The 8,763-nt window shown below is 33.1% G+C and overlaps 1 pseudogene; it reads left to right on the top strand.

Moving 5' to 3' along the window:
• Positions 1-475: 475 nt before the first annotated feature.
• Positions 476-1,019, top strand: LOC149187283 (dirigent protein 21 pseudogene; annotated as a pseudogene).
• Positions 1,020-8,763: the final 7,744 nt, after the last annotated feature.

Genomic DNA, 8,763 nt, shown 5'->3' with positions numbered 1-8,763 from the left:
GTAAGAGACCCGTTACATATTTGTATTTAATTTAGGTATCAGTATCCAACAACCAACGAAGATGTGACACTCCAAAGGTTCTAGTTCTTAGACCAAAGAATCTCATACATGTATACGAAATCTTCGTCGGCGATCTTTCTTTGATGGGAAAAACGAATTGAAGTCTGCAATCTATTCTAGCACGCGATGGTAAAGTCCATTGGTTCACGTTATAGGGCAGAAAATGTTGCCTTCAAACAACAAGTTCCATGCCCACCACAAAATAACAGTAGAAGCACGACAAAATAACAGTAGAAGTTGCTACAAGGTCGTGGCAACCCCAGACAAAATAACAGTGAAAATGCAACAGTATCCGCCAAGATAAGCGTGTTCATCACGGGCATCTGCATTATAATATTGGGGCTAGCCTTTCATCACCATACACATTTATTCTCTTCTCGGCGTTGAGGCATTTTATTTTGGTGAGAGAACGAAAATGGGATATTCGGCGGCAACTATCACATTCACCATCGTACTGTTGTTGGCTTACCTTAACATAGCGGAGGTAGAGGCAAAACCGAAATTAGGGCTGTTGAAGGTAAGCCACCTGCATTTCTATTTTCACGACTTACTGGTGGGTACAAATGTGACGGCCGTGGAGGTGGCGTCTGCTCCCGCAACCAATTCTTCGTTTACTCAGTTCGGCATGGTTAGGGTTATGGACGACTGGCTTACCGAAGGGCCGGAAGCGACCTCCAAAAGGGTTGGCAGAGCGCAGGGTATCTACGTTACAACTCCTAATGGTAACGGCGTTTGTGTTTGAGAGCAAGAAGTACAACGGCAGCACCGTTGCAATAGTAGCGAAGAATGCGGTTTTCGATGATGTGAGAGAAATGCCCATCGTCGGAGGAAGCGGATTGTTTCGGCTGGCTCGCGGCTACGCACTCGCCCGTACTCATTCTTTCGATCTAAAATCCAGCAATGCAGTCGTTGAATACAACGTTAACGTCCTCCATTACTCGTCCCCGCCTAGGATGTAAATTATTATACCTAGTGGGGATGGGCTATTATAAATTAAGAACGGCCGTAGAGGTTTGAGGGTTTATTGTTCGGATTACAGAAATTGTCAGGCAGAAAGTGTCTTTTTGTCAGAGCATATCACGTCCTCCATTACTCGTCCCCGCCTAGGATATAAATTATTATACCTAGTGGGCATGGGCTATTATAAATTAAGAACGGCCGTAGAGGTTTGAGGGTTTATTGATCGGATTCCAGAAATTGTCAGGCAGAAAATGTCTTTCTGTCAGAGCATATAAGAGAAATCTTGTGAGATTGGATGCCATTTCATCATTTTATATTATCAGTCATAAAATACATTATATAAACTTTATTTTGATATCATATGTTTTCGGTGTAGATTATAGCTATAAAGTGCCCTCTTAAACTATTTATTGTAATATGGCTGGTTCAAAGTATAACTAACTCGAGTAGTATACTTACACATGTAATTTTTTGAAAGGTGTTTTTTTAATTTATATTAAAATAATATTTTTTTTTTAATTATTATTATTATTATTATTATATATTTAATTTTTTTAATTTAGAAGGTGGTGTTTGAGAGGAACCAAGAAGACAATTTATTTTCAGGGACATATGTTTTATGTGTAGGTTTACTTATCACATTTGTGTTTTTATAATATAAATAAATGTTTAAGGTATATGGAAAAATAAAATTTTATATAAAAACATTATTATTATAATTATTTAGTGTGAGAAAATTAAAATTCTATAGAAACATTTTTATTATTTCATATTTTATTGTTTTTATCAAAGATTTAGTATTTTTTTATCTAAATTTTAGAATAGTGAAGAAAATTGTTTCTTATTTTATGTATTTAAATATATTGGTGAATAGTAAGTAACTTATATTTCTTAATATTTATTTTTTAATTTAAATATATTTCTTTTAAATATAATGTTGAGAACTTTTGAGATTCAAAGTTTTATAAATAGAATTATAAAGTGAATTTTATTTATAACATTACATCTTATATTTTGGGGTGAAATTCAATTTTCATATATTACAATAAAAAACTATTTTTTAAATTTTTATTGGTGTATTGTTATATATAAATTAAGATATGATTTTTTGAATTTATTTTAAATTTTAAGTATAATTTAGTTTGCAAACATTATAATATTAGTTGATGACTTTCTTAGATTTTTAATTATTAGATAATTTTTTATTAATAATTGCTAAACTCATAAACTGTAAATAGTAGATTGGATAAATGTGTGACACGTTTTTATTCTGAAATAAGTATATATTAATACATACGTCTAACCCTTCGTTTCATATTTCAAGAGGTCTCTTGGACTTATGTGACAATTCAATTCATCCACATCAACCCTAACAGATTAGGTGTCCAACACTCCTCCTTTGATATGAAGTGGTGTACATGAGTCTATGAAGAAAGTTGAAATGCAAAATTGCATGACAACTAATGGATGGATATGCTCTCTAAAATGGTTGTTAATGAAGATCACAAACTAGATGAGATGGGAGAGCTCGAGGTCTCTACTAGTGGTGGTTGAAGGTTGACCACCAATTCTAGAAATAAAGATCCAAATAGTTCCTAGAAAAATTCAAATTTTGGATAGAAGATAAATTCTTCTGCTGGTGGAAGTGCTCCCGGATGCTAGTGTATAGATGACCATAAACTAATGTAGTAGAAATTGAAGTCCTTTACATGTGGTCATTTAAGGTAGACCACCAAGAAAAAACAACCCCATGCAACATGAATTTGTCTCTAACTACAACTATGAAAATAGCTATGGCTAACTGTGGCTCTAGGTTCTAGTCGCTAGCTCTAATTCTGGCTCACTTAATAAATCTTTGAATTTTGTAACTGGCCATAAACTCCCCCTATAATATAAAAGGTGAGAAGATGAAGAAATCTCAACTGCAAGATGTTTCAATACCCGAGCGTGAACTCAGAGGTATGACCAATATATACTTTTAGTCATTGAAGACCACTGACAAGACCAATATATATCTTTAGTTGTTGAAGACCATTGACAAGAAGTTTCCCATCTTAGGTGAATATTTTCTCTTGCGGAAGTCTTAAGTTTAGAGTATCTATCTAAATAAAGTGTGTGTTTTCCATAATTCAAGGGTGAAGATCAAAACACTAGTATTCCACATCACTGAACCGATCACAAGGTTGACATTTTCAAATATGATGTGGCTGTGGAAGAGGAGCATGATGTTGACTAGATGAAGGTGAACCACTATGAAGAAGCCAAGCACTTTGAAACTTGAGGGGATTAGAAGAGTACAGAATGTGAAAGGAAACATCCTTGTCATATCCAAGATTGGTTCTGTTCTAGTTGTTATTAAGTTCTTCCTAGGTTCTAATGATGGACTTGGTAAGTGCAACCATAACCTCTGTATCTTGATGGAAATATGCTCCTGAAATCGACACATGATGTCTATCAACCCGAACCTCACTAATTTGATCAATTTACGGTAGTTAATGGGAGTATGTCTCAAACACAAACAAATAATTGTTCTGAACAAAAACTAGCTCGGAACGATGAATTTTATGATGTAGCTCATCTTTATATTGCTCAGGTTCAAGCTCCAAAAGTTCAATATTGTCTTGTGCCTTTTGCAAACATATTCGAATGGCAGAGACAGAGTCCTTATTGACTTGGAATTTGTTATGAACAATAGACATCATTAGAGTGCTCAATAAGTCTAACAAATCTTCTAGTCTAGCCTTTTTCGCTAGATCAATTAAATGAGGGGTGTTCTAACCAATTGAGAATGCACCACTATTAGGCCTCTCTTTAAGTAAAATCTTCCCACAACAAACTTAATACGGAAGTAAAGAAGACAAAACTATAATATGTGCATCCAATTAGGAAAATAATAGAGATGTGGTTCTTACAATCATTTGACAGGGCAAGAGAGGTGTGCAACAAGGGAAATTGGTATAAATAAAAAAAATAAGCTCTCTACCCAAAGCCAAATTTGATCAGTAGTTCCTAATGTAGATGTTGAAGAAAGCAAGAGAACCAAATGTCTAACATTCACAAAAAAAATAAATCGTAATCTCAATGTTGAAGTGTAACAATGCTTCCAAACTTAGAACTTCAAATGGTTTCTTATTCTTTACAAAATTTACAATAAGAAGTGCTAAAATCACTAGAAAAGAATATTGACATTTTGTAGGAGGGTGAAACCATTTAAAAAAGGAAATTAGCATCAATGACCAATAGAAAAACCTTAGCGTTGAACCTCAATTCAATGCAACATATCTCTTTAGTTAGGTGCAATAAATGGGCACAAATAAAATCTAATGAGACACCTTATGGCCAACAACAACCCTAAAACTCTACAAATTTGGTCTTCTTTCGTATGCCACAATTTCTTGCTGCAAAAATGCCAATGACGAATAGAAATAAAATAAAATAAAAACCTCTAATTGTGACTGCAAATTAGGTAGTGAAACGCTCAATCCGTTATTTAAAAAATTGGTTGAACTGGAATTGGAATTTGTTAGTTTGACTGGTTCGCCCTAGATGTTTCACAAGAGGCCACTAAAGAATGAACAATAACACGATAACAACAATTCTTGGATTTATCATCGAGAGCATTCACCATTTTATGCCTTCATTTAATATTATGTACATTTGAATGTCACACAAAATTCCTAATGTAGGATTTGTCCACACTCTTTGTTTGTCTTGACATTACTTGACACTTTTTAGAGGCTAGGTGTACCCCTAAATGTGGACAATATAGACCAACTATTGGAGAAACTAATTCAACCCACCTACTAGGTTTCATAGTTGTTACTCCAACTATCATAATCAGTTCCAGTTTAGTTTAGTTAGTTAAGTTTTTGTTGAGTTTTACTCTAGTTATTTATTGTTGATGTCTCTTGTGTAATCTATTTAAACTCCAATTTCATGGATTAATCATACCCCTCTTTGACAAAACGTGCAATGACCAATCAACACCCAAATGCAGTCTAGAACAAGAAAAGAAAGTTCTCATTGCAGAAGAAAAGAAATATGGTTCTGCAAATATTTTTAAACATAACGTTGAATTTGAATGTGCAGATGTTAGCAACAATCAGGAAGAAACAACAACGTTTGAAGAAGAGTTAAAGTTCCTTGAAGCATGGCTTGCAACACCATGCCTTGATAAAGTTTGCATATAATTTGCATAAATGAATGTTGAAGACAACATGAATGATAAAAATATTAATGATATTTTCATGAAGTGGAGTTCTGAAGAGATAATTTTTTATTATAACTTATGTTGCAATGGAATATTGATGATGAAAAGTGCACAACAAAAGATGACATGTGGTAGTAGTCCACCTACAAGACAGTTTTTGAAGAAGTGGAGGACATGCTTAGGTGACTTGGAAGAGTTGCACCAACAAATCAAGAATTTGAAATTTGAACCCTACAAAAGAAAAATAAAAGGAAATCATGTTGATTTCAATTTCAAGAAAAAATCAAAGTCAATAATATTTAAATTATGATATTAATTTATTAAAAACAAATATTATTAAGTAACAACTATATTAAACAACTAGTTTTTGAAAAATAATGTTTAGATTAATTTATTAAAATCAAATATTATTAAAAAATTCTATTAATAGGAAATAATTGAAAAATATAACTAACAAGAAAAAAAAAAAAAAAAACTCAAAACAAGGACGGAAGTCAGAAAATATAAAAATGAGTCAAGACCCTAATCGAGACAAGATGATATAACAAATAAAAATATATTTTTTTGTAAGCTTGGTAGGGCTCTCTGATTTTTGGGTTTACATGTCTATTATTCATCCCGCTACAGGTGGAGGGTAGCACAATATTTGAACCCTAGGTCTTAGGTCCGGTGATACTTCATTCCACGTCCATTGCCACTTGAGCTACCCTAGGCAGACATAACAAATATAAATAGTTAACAGAAAATAAATAAAATAAAATAAAAATATACACAAGTATATATATGTATATATATATATATATATATATATATATATATATATATATATATATATATATATATATATAGATATATATATATATATCTGTGTGTGTGTGTGTGTGTGTGTGTGAATTCAACAATAAAATACAAGGTTGATGCCCATTAAATAAATAAAAGAAATACTAAAACGAGTTAAGAACGAATAAAATACTTAAGAAAACACGAAGGATCAATAATATAAACTTTAATGAAGAATAAACCAACAAAAAATACAATAAAAAGGACACCAATACAGACATGGATAAACAAACAGACAAAATAAACCCAAAAAGAAAGAAACCAAAAAAAATAGGACACGATAGGGACCCAACTACTACTAATAATCCAACCATCATCTCTATTCAAATTATGCAGCCTTTTCTCAATTTCTAGGGCCTCCCTCAATTTATGATGATGGAAATGAGTAACCCTAGCAAAGAATTGAGCCTCCTCAATGCAGATGTGATGCTTTGATTTATATGCATGCTATGCCAAAGCCCAAAGCAGAGGAGTGAGTCCTACCGTGCTTGATGTTAGCGGCATGTTCAACAATCCTTTGATTAATCGAGTGACCAACCTCACTAATGTAGGGAGTCCCACAAGAGCATGGGATAACGTAAACAACCTTCATATTCTTCGGGTCCACTGGGACTTTTATAGATCTACAGGAGATCTAGATGGTATTTAAAGGCCTAAAGGTTGAAGCCATCTTATGCTTCCTTAGGATGTTCACATTAATTCATACTTTTGGCCTTGGTTTTATATTCCAGGTGGTTTCTTTAAATTTTTTCATTCACATTCGTCCACACCAACCATAATGAATTATGTGTCCAAAAATAGCAACACTCAATTTCTCTAATTTAATTAATCTTGTGATTATTTCCTATTTATAATTTGTATTGATTTTAAAACCTTGGTAATTCAAGTAAGCTAATTTTAAAAATTTTATTAATAAATTATTTAGCATGAGTTTTAATTTATTATTATTTTTTATTAATAAAAAATCTTAAATTACTTAATAGATTTCACATTTTTATCATTTATTATAAACATCTTTATTTCTTTTTCATTTTGTTTATCCTTTAATTGTAATGTTGATGGAGAGTAAATTTAACATTTTTTTGGAGATTTAATTCCTTGTATGCAAATTGGAAAAATATTTTTTCTCTCAAAATACAATACACAAAATTCTAACCATAAGGTACATGATAGAGAAATCAACAGTATGACATGATGCATGGAGAAGCAAATCCATGGCTAATATGAGCGCAATGTCAGGGTAACTTTTAAAAGAAGGTGCGGGATTATAACTACGCAAAAAAACAACAAGAGTATGTAAAATGATTTATTAAAAACAAAACTATGAGACTTAGCATACAAGTAGGTCCTGAGAAAGGTGCATGGGTTTTTGGTGTTTGGTTGTTGCAAGCCCATGCTTCCTTTTAATCTATATTTGTAAGACAATCATTTGTAAATAAAGGGGTACTTGCAAGAGTTGATGTCAAGGTAGGAGGGTTTCCACTAATGGCCATACAAGAAAACAAGTCAGAAATCTTTTAATGTATCTTTGAAAAATAGCAAGCAATTCTGCTAGATATCAAAGAATATATAAAACCATAAATGCAGGGTTTGCAAACTTAGTTTTCATGTGAGAGACTATAGAAACTTCAAATGTAAAAGGAAAATGTCCAAATAATTATTCTACTTTGACATTCATAATGAAAAATCAGAGTATCTTACAATGCACTGAGGCTTACCAAACGTCTCTGGTAGTGAAATAGCAGCATGTTTGACCTACAAAATCAAGAGCATATAAATTCTATTAATGCCTAAAATAGAACCCCAAAAAATCCTTGTTCATTGTAAGGGAGGTTATTCTTTAATGCAATTCATATATTGTACAAGTAGAAAGATAGCACAATAGAAAATAAATGAGGTAAAAGGACGAATCCTATCTAACAAGTGCATTATGATGTTATGCAAGAAGGAGGTTGATGGAAAAAACTAAAAGCTCTGTCAGGCCAGGGTAACTCCAGCAATTAATGAGCGCAAGAAAACTGATTGATTTATTCATTAGACAATTATTTATTTATACATATACACAACGGATCAGTTCATCTTCTAGATGACTGTCCAGCTTCACCTCATCCATTTCGGATTAGGTGTCAACATTCCCCCCCTTAATCTGAAGGGATGTTGGTGTGTCCAAGCATCGTTCTGAATCTTTCAAGCTTTTCTCTTCCAAGCGCTTTGGTGAAGATGTCCGCAATTTTCTCGTTTGTGGAACAATGACGGAGATGGATTGTTTTGGCCTTAACATGATGTCGGATCAGATGATATTTAGTATTGATGTGCTTAGTACGATCATGGAACTTTGGATTCTTGGCCAACTTTATTGCAGATGTGTTATCAATCATGAGTGGAGTAGATTGTATTTGTTTTACCTGCAAATCTTCAAGAATTTTCCTGAGCCACACAATTTCTTTTGTTGCTTCAGCTGCTGCCACGTATTCTGCTTCTGTTGTGGAATCTGCTGGTACTGATTGTTTGCGTGATCTCTAGGAGACAGCTCCTGATCCAAGACTCATAGCATATCCCGAAGTAGATACCCCAGTTTCTTTGTCTCCATCGAAGTCTGAATCAGAGTATCCAATCAAGTTGAAGTCGTCCACCTGTGTATACTTGATTCCAAGGTCTTGAGTTCCCTTCAAGTACCTTAGAATTCTTTTTGC

Source organism: Pinus tabuliformis, chromosome 3_1, assembly GCF_031772625.1.
Source record: "Pinus tabuliformis cultivar Carrire ecotype Pingquan chromosome 3_1, CPIR1, whole genome shotgun sequence".
In the NCBI taxonomy this organism is placed as follows: domain Eukaryota; kingdom Viridiplantae; phylum Streptophyta; class Pinopsida; order Pinales; family Pinaceae; genus Pinus; species Pinus tabuliformis.
Note: the sequence above shows the minus strand (reverse complement) of the source record. Positions and strands in the feature narration are given on the sequence as shown.